Below are 16,560 nucleotides of genomic sequence, written 5' to 3'. Positions count from 1 at the left end.
GTTTGACTAGTACGTGGATATAAATATTGAAGATCTTTTTCACCAATGGAATTTCTTGACATTATTTTGTATTTTGGGCACTAATCTCCCCCTAATGTCGAGAATTGATCTTCAATAAAAATGCAGTCAGCGTACCAAATTATAAATTGATCCCCTAACATGGGCCATAGGTACTAAATTATTGACGGAGTTTCATAAATAATGTATGTACCTTCACCGAGGTCCCATAGAGGTACGCTATGGTGGTGATATAGAAACATGGACTGCAAATAAAGAACACGCAGATGGGAAATGTTTCGCTTCTTCACCACATATTAGATAAAGGGGGAAAATTATGATATGCAGTTGGTCGGATTTGGTTTGAATGCCCCATTTAATTTAAGGAAATCCGACAAATCATATTTTGCCCAAGATGACCCAATCGCTCATGCCAGAATTTAAAAGAATTTGGGTCCCTAAATCTCAAACTTATCGCAACATGGTGTATTTTAGGTCAGACAAATTCTAAAATATACACATATGAATAAAAACCACATAGGTTCACAAGAGTTTAAAGCAAAATCAAGATAAATTAAAATTGTCTGACAAATGCATATAATCCAAATATAGATGTAAGAGTACAAGGTTACTTGTTGAATTGTATTCAGTCGAGGGTTTAAAATCCAAAAATGGCTACAGGATAAGATCTCCTATTATGTTCATAGCCTCCCCCTTGTCCACGCGTATAAGTTTTTTTTTTTTTGAATTGTAGCATGTGCTACAAACACAACTCGTAAGCATACTAGTCTGACATTGTGATTTCTAATCATCAATTGATTGTGCTTCTCTGCGACTACTAATCAATTCAGAATGCTAAGTGCAATTCTTGGTCATGTACTGCTGCTGGAGTACAATATTATTTGCGTGGAATAGGAAAAATAATTTTTTTTTGATCAATTTTATCACTGTCTGTAATGTTCTGCTTACAGAGTTTTAGCTGCTAAATAATTTGGTACAGAGCTGAATCATATTTAGTCATGTATTTGAAATCCAAAAAGTTCTGATTCAGTCTGCCAGTTGCGTTTGAGGGAAGATTATTGGTTTCCATAGATCAAAGCGATCCTTCAGGGATTGCCCAGAAAAGTGAATACTTTTTCAGTGAGGTATTAATTTTTCACGTCTTAATTGATAGAAAAAAAATTTAAAGTGTTTGCCTTCTGGACAAAGATACTTAAAGAATCAAGAGATATAATCGTGTAAAAATCACAAGGGTGTCAGTAAAAATGAACATTCAAGGCGAGAAAAAAATAATTACTATCATATATCACAGTGCACTAATCATGGGGAAGAAAGATTAATGCATGAGAAATTAGAAATGCACTAATCATGGGGAAGAAAGATTAATGCATGAGAAATTAGAAATATTCACATTTTAATAAGATCACCAAAATCACCAAGCTCCTTTTTCTAAAGGTCTCCATAAAGGTTATCTTTTAAATATTTGCTTCTGGCAAACTAGTTTGATATTAAAATTCACAAAAATTTTAAATGCTCGGACGATCAATGACCACAACTCAAGTAAGTAGAATATTTAAAGAAAAAGCATCAAATTGATATATTATGACAACTTTTCATGATTGATGCTCTGTATGAACTTCTGCATATAATCATTTGTCTTTTGGTAAAAGTTCACTTTCTTTGTAAAGCTAGCATACACAATTAATGATCCATATAGTAAAACATTATATCAATACCATATGTCTGTGACAGAGGAGGTACATTCCATATGATTTATATACAGACTCATGGATTCATCAAAAGAATAAAGAAACTTATTGGTGGCAACTAGCTGTGTGCATGTGTGTATTTTCCTTTAATGATATTTAATTAAAATCAAAATTTAGACTCCTATATTAATGACTTTATGCTGCATCAAAATCAACAATGAACCGAACACCAAGTGCTTGTGCCTCATCTTGATTCATCCCTTTTTGTATTTAGTAGGAGATCCGCTATTAACCAAACTAACATTATGGTTATGCTTACCAAATGCATGCGATAGACCAATCATCCTTTAATGATTCCATGTAAGTAGTATCTGATCAATATGATTATTTTCAAAAGATGAAGAAAGCTACAAATAGATAGGATCATGGTGTCTATGAAGAAAGCTACAAATACATAGGATCATGGTGTCTATGAAAAGCTACAAATGTATGGATTGTTGATTACAGTGCAATCAAGTCATTAGACAAAACCCAGTGATGTTCATATGTATTACGTTCCAATAATACATATAATGAGGATACATATAAAATTCTTTGGGTTAATTTGAATATTAGTTTGATGTATCAAGAAGAACTAAACATTTATGTTTAGTTCTTCTTGAACTAAACATCTTCAGGATGCGGAACTAAACAAGAAGAACTAAACAATTTTCCCTTTACAATTATCATATTTAATTCTTTGGGTAATGTCTCACAAACAGGTTACATGTATTAATGACCATATCACAATTTTCCCTTTGCTAAGGAAACTAGCATGTACATTACCTCACGAAGTGCATCCGCATATGAGCTCATGTTTGTGAGAATGACAAGAACATGCTTCCCATACTCGTAAGTCAAATATTCACCAACGAACTATTACGAACCGGCTAGCTAGAGCTTTCGTGCTGATAACGTGTTGTAATCTCGTTGTTGTATCTACATACATCACATATCAAAAGTAAGAATCAAACATGAAATATGAGAGTAAATAAATAGACAAGAGAAGAGATAGGGAGAAAATGATCATCTCATTTTATTCATCCTCATTTCTCCATCAATTATATTTTGTCTTCCATGGATTACATTATATAGATGTGGAAGAGAATACTAAAAGTCACAAGTAGTTGAAGAGTCTTCTTCTAGTAATGTCCACATTCATTGTATTTATATTTACAACAAAACTAAACTAATTTACCTAAAAAATCAGGCTATCATCCAAAGGAAAAAATTTGCCTTTCTAGGATCCATCCTTCGTCTATACGATTATACTATTTATCCTATACATTTAAGAAAAGCGACCCTTTTGATTAGTGGGTAAAGTTTTCATAAATTTTAGAAATACTCTCACACTTTACAAAATCAAAATAAGGCCATGACAATTCTCAAGAATTGAGAGAATCAATGCAAATGCTCACACCTTACAAAAATCAAACCGAATGCCCTCACATTTTGTATAATGCACGCACTACGTGCACCAGAGTACTAGTACGTAATTAACTCGACTGTACAAGTCCAACTACACAACATGTTTTCATATTTGTCATAGAGAACTACACAACGTGTTTTCTTAACCAATCATTCAAATTACAAATTTGTACATTTAGATGTTTAGATTTAGGTAATAGCCCCTCAAATCTTCAACAGTTACATACAAGTCTCTCAAAGAAATTTAAAATTACTCATGTCTCTCAAAGTTAAATCTCAAGAGGTCTTGAAATTTGGTCCCTATATTACCAAATACTCCTAAAAACTTATGTGAAAACATAGGCACTTGAGATTCTCTTGAGGGGGAACATAAACTGAAGGGTAACTAAGTGGCCAAATTTTTGCAGGGACACTCAATGTATGAGACACGTATGAGCAATTTCAATTATTTGAGGGACTAATATGGATTCTTGAAGATTCAAGGAATAATAACTAAATCTAAAAACCTAAAAAATAAACTCTTAAAAAATTTATGTATTTCTTTGATCAAATAAAAGTTCTTATGAGCTTAAAAAAGTTAATTCAATAAAAAAAAAACTTTAAGAACTTAATATTCATAGTAAATTATTGATCAATAAACACACTTCGATAAATGTGCTTGTTGGAACAGTTTAATAGGTTAATCCCCAAGGGAACGAATTCCTTCAAAAAATAATCGTTGTATGTGTGTCTCATTGGTTTTGGTCAATGCAAGGAGACAAGAATCCACAACAACTAATGATAACCGTTAAAAGAAATTATTCCTAATTCATCCTCAACTAATGATTACTATTAACTGTCTACTTTTTTTTCTTCCAAGAAACAAAATCAAGGCTGATGTTGTAATATACTAAAGTAATGAAACAAGAGACAAGAGACAAGAGAAGAAGAGAAATTGTAATCTCTTTATTCATCAACTTCCATTTCCATACATCATACAATTTATAGATACATGATGGAATACAAAAGGACATGAAATTAATAGTCCACATACAAAATAATGTCCACATACATTTTGTCTTTTAGATTTCTACAAAATATCACTTAGATTTTAACACTCCCCCTTGGACATTACTTCGAAATGTCAATGCCTCGTTAAAAACCTCGCTAGAAAAACCCAGTGGGATAAAAACTAGTCGAGGAAAAGAGTACACGACATTAGTAGATTCTTGTTGCATTAGTCGCCTCATTAAAAAACTTTAACTAAGAAAACCCTGTGGGACAAAACTTAGCAAAGGGAAAAAGAGTATAACTATAGATCTTCGGGATCCAAACTTGTGTTGCATTAGTTGCCTCATTAAAAACCTTTAGCTAAGAAAACCCTGTGGGACAAAACTTAGCAAAAAGGAAAAAAGAGTACAACTATAGTCCTTCAAGGCACAATCTTCGGGATTGCGTTGAAAATTCGCTCCCCTGATGATGACAATCTTCTGCGTCTATGCTAAGAAAAAAAAACCCAATGGGACAAAACTTAGCGAAAAGGGGCAAATTATGATAATAGACCTTCAGGGCCCAATCTTCAGGATTGTTCTTTAAGAATTTGCTCCCCCTGAAGAAGATAGTCTTTCAAGTATATGCATATTATGAACATATTTCTCATAAGTTGATGTAGGCAAAGACTTAGTGAACAAATCTGCAAGATTGTCACTTGAGCGAACTTTTTCGATGGTGATTTCACCATTCTTTTGGAGCTCATGTGGATAAAAGAATTTTTGCGTAATATGTTTTGTCATGGTTTCTTTTACATATCCACTGCTCATTTGTGCAACACAAGCTGCATTATCCTCATAAAGGACATTGGGGGGAATATCATCTTTCGCTAGACCACACGAGCCACAAATATGTCGTATTAACGATCTTAATCATACACATTCTCGTGAGGTCTCATATAAAGCGATAATCTCTGAGTGGTTAGAAGAAGTAGTCACCATGGTCTGCTTAACGGACCTCTAAGAAACGACAGTACCACCACAGAGAAAAACATAACCAGTCTAGGATCTGGCATTATGGGGATCAGACATGTAGCCAGCATCCTAATAGCCCACCAATGTCATATCTTGGTTTCTTTTATAGAATAGTCCAAGATCTTTTGTATCTTGAAGATAGCGAAGGAAATGTTTAATACCATTTCATTGCTTCCTTATAGGATAAGCACTATACCTTGCTAGCAAGTTCACCGCAAATGCAATATCAGGCCTGGTGTAATTTGCGAGATAAAGAAGTGCTCCAATGGTGCTCAGATAGGGAACTTCTGGCCCTAACATTTCTTTATTATCTTCTTTGGGTTTAAATGGGTCTTTATCCACTTCGAGGGATCGAATGACCATTAGTGTGCTAAGTGGATAAGATTTATCCATATAAAATCTTTCCAAAACCTTTTTCACGTAGGTTGACTGGTGTAGAAAAATTCCTTCTGGAAAAATGCTCGATCTGCAGGCCGAGACAAAACTTGGTTTTTCCCAAGTTTTTTATTTCAAACTCCGTCTTTAGGCATGAGCTAGCTTCTATTTATATCATTAATATAGACTGATATAATACAGAAGTCATTTTCGAATTTCTTTATAAACACACAAGGGCAGACATCATTATTTGCATATCTCCTCTTCAGGAGGAACTTACTCAGTTGGTTATACTCAGTCGTATAATGACCTTTATAATTTAATGTTATACATGTTACGATTCTTGTTTTCTCTTAATTCAAGAATTTAAAGTCCATCAGGGACTTTCATATAAAAATATTAGCGTCTAATGACTCATATAAAAATGTGGTCATGACATACATATACTGCATATATAAATTTATAGTTTCTGCCATATGTATTAACTTGCGGAACGTAATACAATCACTAATAGGAGAATATTTTACATCTAAATCGATGTCGGGTCTCTGCGTGAACCCATTGAGCTATGAATCTCGCTTTATATCTCACCACCTTACAATTCTCATTTATTTTTCTTACGAAGACCCATTTATATCCTGCAGGGATGTATGAACTACAGGTTCAAAATACTTTAGCGAGTTCAGCTCAGCCTCAATTGCTACTTTCCATCTCACCTAGTTCGAGTGCTTCAAGCACTCTACTACCGACATAGGTTCTGGATCCAGATTAATTTCGGAGATAGTAAGAGCAACTGTAGAGGCAACTATGTTGTCGACAACTTTCATATTTCTATTATATATTTTTTCCTTTTTCACAAATTCGTGGCCACTTTAATTCTTATTTTATGTTAACCAAATCCTTGTCATTTCCCTTAACAATTGGATTTGGCCGTTCCGCATCTCCAATATTATGATTATCAAGTGCACGTGCAATTTACTGGAGATTCCATCTTCAGGACAAGCCTCTTCCGGAGGTTATGGGAGTGACTGTCTTTCTATATATAATTTAGTTTGCCGTGGACTTTTATCTTTTACACTAACATGTTTTATATGCTTCTGGCACAATATGCTTCTGGCATATCAAATCATCAATGATATATTCAACATGAATATGGGGCTTAGTCACTCTTTTCTTGGCAGATTATCATGTGAACTTCTGGTTCAGTTTGACTATTACGTGGATATAAATATTGAAGATCTTTTTCACCAATGGAATTTCTTGATATTATTTTGTATTTTGGGCACTAATATCCCCCTAATGTCGAGAATTGATCTTCAATAAAAATGCAGTCAGCGTACTAAATTGTAAATTGATCCCCTAATATGGGCCATAGGTACTAAATTATTGACGGAGTTTCATAAATAATGTATGTACATTCACCGAGGTCCCATAGAGGTACACTATGGTGGTGATATAGAAATATAGACTGCAAATAAAGAATACGCAGATGGGAAATGTTTCACTTCTACACCACGTATTAGATAAAGGGGGAAAATTGTGATATGCAGTTGGTCGGATTTAGTTTGAATGCCCCATTTAATTTAAGAAAATCCGACGAATCATATTTTGTCCAAGATGACCCAATCGCTCATGCTAGAGTAAGATCTACTACCTCCCCCTCGTCCGAGCTTATGAATATTAATTTGAATTATGACATGTGCTTCAGGCATTACGACTGAACCAATTAAACTTGCATTATGGTTTCTCACAACATCTGGTTGTGTTTTTAACAACTACTAGCAAGGATTAGTTCATAATGCTTTTAGTTGTACTATTGTAAGAGTACAAGGTTACTTGTTGAATTATATTTAGTCGAGGGTTTAAAATCCAAAAATGGCTACAGGATAAGATCTCCTATTATGTTCATAGCCTCCCCCTTGTCCACGCGTATAAGTAATTTTCTGAATTGTAGCATGTGCTACAAACACAACTCGTAAGCCAACTAGTCTGACATTGTGATTCCTAATCATCAATTGATTGTGCTTCTCTGCGACTACTAATCAATTCAGAATGCTAATTGCAATTCTTGGTCATGTACTGCTGTTGGAGTACAATATTATTTGCGTGGAATAGGTAAAAAAAATTTCGATAAATTTTGTCACTGTCTGTAATGTTCTGCTTACAGAGTTTCAGCTGCTAGATAACGCGGTACAGAGCTGAATCATATTTAGTCATGTATTTTAAATCCAAAAAGTTCTGATTCAGTCTGCCAGTTGCGCTTGAGGGAAGTTTTTTGGTTTCCATAGATCAAAACTATCCTTCAGGGATTGCCCAGAAAATTGAATACTTTTTCAGTGAGGCATTAATTTTTCACGTCTTAATTGATAGAGAAAAAATTTAAAGTGTTTGTCTTCTGGGCAAAGATACTTAAATCAAGAGATATAATCGTACAAAAAGCACAATGGTGTCTAGTAAAAATGAACGTTCGAGGCCAAAGATAAATAATAATTCACAGTGCACTAATCATGGGGAAGAAAGATTAATGCATGAGAAATTAGAAATATTCACATTTTAATAAGATCACAAATAATCACCAAAATCATCAAGTTTCTTTTTTTAAAGATTTTCATAAATGTTATCTTTCAAATGTTTGCTTCTGGCAAACTAGTCTGATATTAAAATTCACACAAAATTTTAAATGCTCGAACGATCAATGACCATCACAAACTCAAGCAAAATAAAATATTTAAAGCAAAAGCATCAAATTGATATATTATGACAATTTTTCATGATTGATGCTCTGTATGAACTTCTGCATATAATCATTTGTCTTTTGGGAAAATGTCACTTTCTTTGTAAAGCTAACATACACAATTAATGATCCATATAGTAAAACATTATATCAATACCACATGTCTATGACAGAGGAGATACATATCATATGATTTATATGATTTATATTCAATGGGTTCACGTAGGCAATAACTCTAGAACCAAAATGTGTTCAATTATGAGGAAGATCACAATTCAAGGACAGCAATCACTATGTGAAGGCAGTGAAGAAAAATGTTCTACCAGATCAATACAGAGAGTTAACTATGTGTCAGTATCACTTTAGAAGGAAAAAAAAACCCAAATAGGACTACTGCGAAGAATGAGTTAGATTGTGATACTGCAACAGACGAGTTGATAAAGTAAAAGTATGCAGTGCTGCAGCTCACTAGTACTTAATCAGTTAACATGTATGGAACCGATAGTCCATCTATTGAGAATCATAGAAAAGCTAGATTGCCTAGGTTTACATGATTACACTCAAAAGCCTTAGTTTTGTTGCAAGCAAATAACAGGTTAATATACTGTATGTGGTTAGGTTCTTTTGCTACCTCTTAACAATATAAGTAATCACTTAAAAGTCCAAATAACAGACAACACAGTGAAGCTGACTCTAATTGATTATAACAATATAGCAAAGGTTAGTAAGATCATTTTCAATTTTCATCAAATTTGCAAGTAAAAAATAAATAAACAGCATGATGAACCAGATACAACCTGGATTCGGAATAGACACCAATCCAAGGTTCAGGTCAATGAATTTGGAATTGAACAATCAATTAATATGATGGTGTTAAGAGAAGACTAACTGTATAATCAAAGTCACAAGAAAATGCACAATCAATCAATACTATCGTGTTACCATTTATTCACATACCTTATGGTGAAGGGAGAATAAATGAAACACAGATGAATTTGCAACTGCACCGACAACTCTATATACAGGAGCCACATAAGCCAGCCAATGATCACGAACCGGCTAGAGCCACTCGTGCTGATAACATGTTGTAATATACTAAAGTAATGAAACAAGAGACAAGAGACAAGAGAAGAAGAGAAATTATAATCTCTTTATTCATCAACTTCTATTTCCATACATCGTACAATTTATAGATACATGATGAAATACAAAAGGACATGAAATTAATAGTCCACATATTTCCATACATCGTACAATTTATAGATACATGATGAAATACAAAAGGACATGAAATTAATAGTCCACATACAAAGTAATGTCCACATACATTTTGTCTTTTAGATTTTCACAAAATGTCACTTAGATTTCAACAGCTGACTCATTTTATTTTATTTTTATTTCCAAAAAAACAGAATTGAGGTAGACCCATTTTTATTTCAAGAAACAAAATCAAGGCCGACTCAACTAGCCATGATTAGTCTTCGTTCCTATTTGTTAAAGGATCTCCCCAGTTCTTTATCATTATAAATAAACAGGGACACAACCTCAAGTCTTTAATTAACTTAATTCAATAGCTTTGTTGATTTTCTCTCAATTGCTCTGCTCTTCTCTCCCAATCTCAAGGTAAGTTCCTTATATTTTCTATTGCAGTTTGTTTTATATGAGTAAATTGAAAATTTTATTATTTTTTTCTTCCTATAATTGGAATGGGGTTCTCTCTCTCTCACTAGTAGAAAACAAGGCATTGGCGACGGGGAAATCCGTCACCAATACATATTGGTGACGGAAATGGATCCGTCGCCAATAAATCCGTCGCCAATGCCTATTGGCGACGGATTTACCCGTCGCCAATACGTATTAGCGACGGACGACTATTGGCGACAAAATCCGTCACCAATGCCCCAAAATCCGTCACCAATACATATTGGTGACGGAAATGGATCCGTCGCCAATAAATCCGTCGCCAATGCCTATTGGTGACGGATTTACCCGTCGCCAATACTTATTAGCGACGGACGACTATTGGCGACGGATTTCATTGGCGACGGGATCTACCCGTCACCAATGTGCATTGGCGACGGGGAAATCTGTCGCCAATGTTTAAACATTAGCGACGGATTTCCCCGTCGCTAATGTTTATTGGCGACGGGCAGATCCGTCGCCAATGTTTAAACATTAGCGACGGATTTCCCCATCGCCAATGCACATCGACGACGGATAATCCGTCGCTAATGTTTAAAACATTGGCGACGGGTATGTACCCGTCGCCAATGTTTTAAACATTGGCGACGGATCTACCCGTCGTCAATGTGCATTGGCGACGGGGAAATCCGTCGCCAATGTATATATTTACGCAAAAAAAAAAATTTGATTTTCTGGTAGCCTCCCATACGAGAATACACATATAGTCTATATCGACATCAATCCAATGACAATATTTCATAAAATCAACCATGATATACATTCACATCCCAAATGAATACTCATTCATCAATCCACAATATCGAACAATACTCATCATATAATCACAATATCGAAAAATATTATTACAAGTAACAAATACAACATTGAAGTTTCAATACTAATTAATGACATAAAACACAAGTGCAAATTGTTTAAGAAAACTTCATCTTCATCCTGTCCTTTTTTGAAGCCTATCGAACACGTTCAATACATACAGCATGTTCATAGTGCATTTTCCTGCATCTCAAACTTGTTAGTAGAAGAAATAAGCTTCCCCCTTAGATTTATTGAGACCAGCATACAAGACAAATATTAGAATAAAGAAAATTCCCCCTAAATGTCAAAATTAAAGAAAAAAAATTCAAAACTATCAATGAAACATTCAAGTAATAGATAAAAGCTCCAAGACTGAACAAAAGATCACTAAGCCAATATGTGATTACGCAATTAAATCAGCAAATAAACAACTAAACCATATTTTGACTCAACTGAACCAGGAGAAAGTGTCGAGCCTGACTAAACAAAGTCCCACACTACTAAATCACAGAAAATAACTAAATAAATCATCTAAGCCCTAATCCTATTTCCTTTTTTGGTGATTAAATCCTGTTTCCTTTAAGTGCCACCTGATACTCTCTCAAGACATGATTGTCAAACAATCCTTAAAAAGGCAGATTGAAAATACCTGATCACATCATAAGACTACCTAAGCAAGAAATTACATAATATCAGCCGGTAATAATATCAGGGGGAATATAAATCATATAGATAGCCATTTCTGTTACCCAAAAAAGAATACAAAAACAAAAGAAAATCAACTCCTTAGAAACTTCAGTAAAGAAATTACCTGGTTAAGCGAATTCTTTGGAGTTTGGTATTCGGCAGTCATAAAGACAAAAACCTACAAGGGGATAACATTACACGTACGATAAGAATCTAAATATGCCAGCCTACTAATAAATCTTTTATCAAATATAAGGCAGAGGAGAATAAATATGCAAGGAAAAGAATAAATTGCCTAGGAATTGATATTTAAATAGGCTTGAAAATTAGATAAGGTTAGTTATTGGAAATAAGAAATTTTGCTTCCAACTTATCATCCATGAGTTTTGAATACCGAAACAAGTAATATCAATGAAGTCACTTGGGTAAACTATTCATTTGTAACCTTGAGTTCTCTGGAATTCTTAAGAGTTGACATCATAATAACCTAACTATAAAGACACAAGATCATGACCTTGAGTTCTCAAGAATTATTTTGTTATTTAGCAGATTAAGCAAAATGTATGCAAGATAGTAACAGTAGGTTGGTCAGTTGGAAACCAATGCATATCATCTAACACCCCTCAATAATGGAAAAGTCATTTTGAAGCATTCTACAACTGGAAACAAAATGGAGGTTGATTGTTTTGGTGTGCAATCTTAAACTCATGCATCATACCTGACCGCTCAATATCCAAAGGCTATTCAAAAATCAAAGTATGAAATCGTAAAACTGCCTCAACATAATATATACGATCATTGAGTGAAAAATAATGAAAGACAGTAAGAATAATAAAAGAGAAAGGAAAAGGAAAAGGGATGACATTAACATCTGATAGGAGAGTTCACATAGGAGCGTACTTGACTTACATGATAATGTTGAGAAGCAATCAATGAACTCCATGTACATTAATTGGCAGGGATGAGGATAGCAGAGATGGCTATTGGAATAAAAAGTGGTTGCACCTTAGTAGAGCTATCTCTACTGTATCAAGAAATCATGAAGGGCTCAAGTTCTACTCAATATTTGAAGTGTTTTCTTTGTTTTTGCTCAATGTTGACATCCTTACAAGAGAGAAGCTACTAAAAAGTAGACAATTTCCAATCAATGATTAGTGTGATTGATATTGCGGACTTATGTTAGTAAGCTACTAAAAAGTAGACAGTTTCCAATCAAGAGAGAAGCTATAAAACTCAGGACTTATGTTAGTAAGCTTCATGTCAATAAATTAAATTCCTAGTTTTACCAAAGCCACCAAATCTTATCAAAATCTCACTTAATTGACTACATTATGATTAAATAAGACGTTAGAACAACGAAAAATGTGAAAATTCTACTAAACTCTCCATATATTTCATTTTCTCCCCAAAATGTGCACTGTGATTAGTTTCCAGATGCTACTCCCAGAACACACACGCAAGAATAAGAAGAATCATTAAAAAAATGAAAACAAAAGAGTAAAATGGGAGCAAAGATCCCCCATTCCTTCAAAACTAAAATAATGTCTCTTCTATCAGCAAAAACGCTAATGAATGAAACCCATATCTACCATTCTCTTGTCCCGTGATCGCAAACAGAAAAAACTAGAGTTTATCAACTAAATTCACCTGTTGAGATAGTAAATCTCCCAGTTGGAGACCAGATCCGAAGGGCTGAGACTGTAATTGATGCACATGCTGACCTAAGAGGAAAATTTAAATAAATAATAAAAAATTCGTTAAATCTTTGTGGTTTAACGAGAGGAATTGAAAGAGGAGCGATTACATTTCTGAAGGATCTGCTCTTCTTCTTCTTGAAAGAAGAAACCGCTCCTCTCGAACTCGGCTTTGATTTCGGCGTCCATTGCGAAACTAGGGTTTCAAGGGGAAAGAAGGGGGTTTTACCAACTTCAGAGGGCGGGAATAAAATTTCGATTTTGAGGCGAAAGGGAGCGGCGAAATTTTGGGGGGAAATGGGTCGGCGAAATTTCTAGAAGTTTTTGATAACGATTTTGTAAAGGTTTCTTTTCCCTAATTTTTACTAATTTGCCTCATTTATTGGGAGGTTAGAAGATAAGTAAAAGTAGAAAAGAAGTTTCTTTGGAGAGAGTGGCTTACTAGAGTCATACGTTTTACTAAGCTTTATGATTTTTTTGGAGATTAGGATGTTATTAGGAATAGGAGATTGGGATTGTGTTCGAGAAAATGAATGAATGTTTACAAATTATATTATTGAAGTTAGTTTGACTGCGTCGGAGAGGGAGGAGCACAAGTCGTCGACGAGAAATGCAGATGAGACTGAGAGATGGGGACTTGGAGAATTGGCTGCCTCAGATCTAGGGTTTGTGAGATGGGGAGTTACAACTATTTATTTTGGGGATCTAAACCGTTCATTGATGATTCAAAGGACATGTGAAACTCTAGGTCCCTTAACATGTCTACTTATATATGGGTAGAAGTTGTAATAAAAATTTTGATGGGTAATATTTACAACAAGTTTAATTAATAGGATTAACATATAAAAAAGTTATCAAATAATTAATAATTAACCGAATTGACTATTACTTTAGTTAAATTCTATTAGTTTATAAGACGAATACTAAAAAATTACTCACTCAGATCATGAAAATATTACTTTAGTTAAATTCTATTAGTTTATAAGACGAATACTAAAAAATTACTCACTCAGATCATGAAAATTTCTATTACATCCCATAAGACGAATACTAAAAAATTACTCACTCAGATCATGAAAATTTCTATTACATCCCTCAAATCAACTGTAATCTTATGTAAAACAATCTAATGATTACATTTGCCATCAATTGCGCACTTATGTATAACAAACCATATTGATATTTATCACTTACGTATAACAACCCATCACAAATTTATGTATAACAAACCATATTGTTAATTATTATAGCATTTGTTACTTGTAGTTTGAGTCATAAATATTTTAAAAACGTATAAAGAACAAGTAAATTAGGTTATTTGTTATTTTTTCCACACGTCTCTCTTTTAAGTTGTAAAATTCGAAGTGATGAGTAAATTTTTGTAGTACATTTCCAAATTTTAAATGATCATTAGTATCGGGGTAGAATATCTAGGAATAACTTTTCTTAGACAATAGCAATATATGCGTCTTAAACAATAATAGTAGATGTGTTTCATGAGCCTAGAGATAGGAGTGGAAGTGAACCAAATAATCAATAAACTGTTTAGTTATTATTCATCTAGCTATTCGATCAAATTTGATTCACTATCTCATTTAACAATAAATGAATAGCTATTAGTTATTCAACCCATAAACAAATAGAAATTAACCAAATATGTATTCGATTTTCTTGGTCATTAAATCTTCGTTCAATTTGAGCAAATAGAAATTAACCAAATATGTATTCGATTTTCTTGGTCATTAAATCTTCGTTCAATTTGAGACATACGCTTAAATTGAAAAGACAATTTAGAAGCGATTTTCTTGGTCATTAAATCTTCGTTCAATTTGAGACATACGCTTAAATTGAAAAGACAATTTAGAAAGGGGAATTAGTAAAATGATGCTTTGGGGGGTATTTACAAATATATACAATGCTTGGTCGTATATGTAAAAAGTTCACAAAAAAAAAGAAAGTAGTGGCGATCCAAGAGTTCGAACACAGGACCGTTATATCATATTCGCTCGAACTCAATTTTGACGGCTCTTTCTCCTCTTAATCTTATAAAAACTCCAAGGGAACTCTATCCAAACTATTTTCATCCAGTTTTTAGTGATTAAATCTAATTTAGCTCATCTCAGATTCATTAATGATGTTTACAGGCTTAAGTCCATCCGTAAATGAAGCCAAGAGTAGTGGAGGTCATTGAATCTACTAGCATAAATAATAAAAATAAATAAATTTTAAAACTAACATAGAATTCCTAATTAATTAAAAATATTTTAAAATAAGAATCTAATAACATATGTATATTTCCATCGCAAATGTTTGTATTGGCGACGGATTTCAAATCTGTCGTCAATGCTCAGTTTTCTACCCGTTAGTGGTTATCTTTAGATTGGTTTTCTTGAAAGTATAAAAATGTGACTAGAAAACCACCATCTTATATTGCTTATTAATTCCTATAATTTTTGAACAAGCAAGAGGTATTTCCACTAATTCCATTCATTTATTAACGAGAAAACTAATAGATTCGTTCTCCAAGCAAATTCAAATTCAGGAAGCATATATTACTTCTCCCTGAAGAAGGGACATGCCTCCAGCGACAAAGTTGCGGCTACAGTCACCTTGACGGCGACACTAGATGGGAGCAGGGGGCCCTTGAGAAGGCCACCAAACAACTGTCTTGGATCATAGTAGACTTCCACGTCATCAGCTCTCAAGCTATCATCTACCAGCGTGGAACAAAATAGTATTGGACTACATTTAAAATATTATAGATTTGAGGGACTAATATTAAAATAATTCTTAATTTTTTACAGGGCCACTCATTAACAATGGGATAATCAATCACTAATGTTAATTTTTTACGATGGCGACGGAAAAACATTGACGACAGATTCGATTCGTCACCAATAAGTATTGCTGACGTATTCAAATCCGTCGCCAATAAGTATTGGTGACAGAACATTGGCGACGGATCGAATCCGTCGCAAATACTTATTGGTAACATATTCGAATACGTTGCCAATACTTATTGGCGACGAATCGAATCTATCGCCAATAAGTATTAGTGACGGAACATTGGCGACGGATCAAATACGTCGTCAATACTTAATGGAGACGGATTGAATCCGTCGCCAATAAGTATTGGCGACGTATTCAAATCCGTTGCCAATAAGTATTGGCGACGGAACATTGGCGACGGATTGAATCCTTCACCAATACTTATTGGTGACGGATCGAATCCGTCGCTAATAAGTATTGGCGACAGATTTGTTCCATCGCCAATACATATTGGCGACGGAACATTGGCGACGGATCAAATCCGTCGCCAATAAGTATTGGCGACGGAACATTAGCGACGGATTGAATCCGTCACCAATACTTATTGGTGACGGATCGAATCCGTC

Source organism: Asparagus officinalis, chromosome 5 (assembly GCF_001876935.1).
Source record: "Asparagus officinalis chromosome 5, Aspof.V1, whole genome shotgun sequence".
NCBI lineage: Eukaryota > Viridiplantae > Streptophyta > Magnoliopsida > Asparagales > Asparagaceae > Asparagus > Asparagus officinalis.
The sequence above is the reverse complement of the archived record's forward strand: the minus strand, read 5'-3'. Positions refer to the sequence as shown.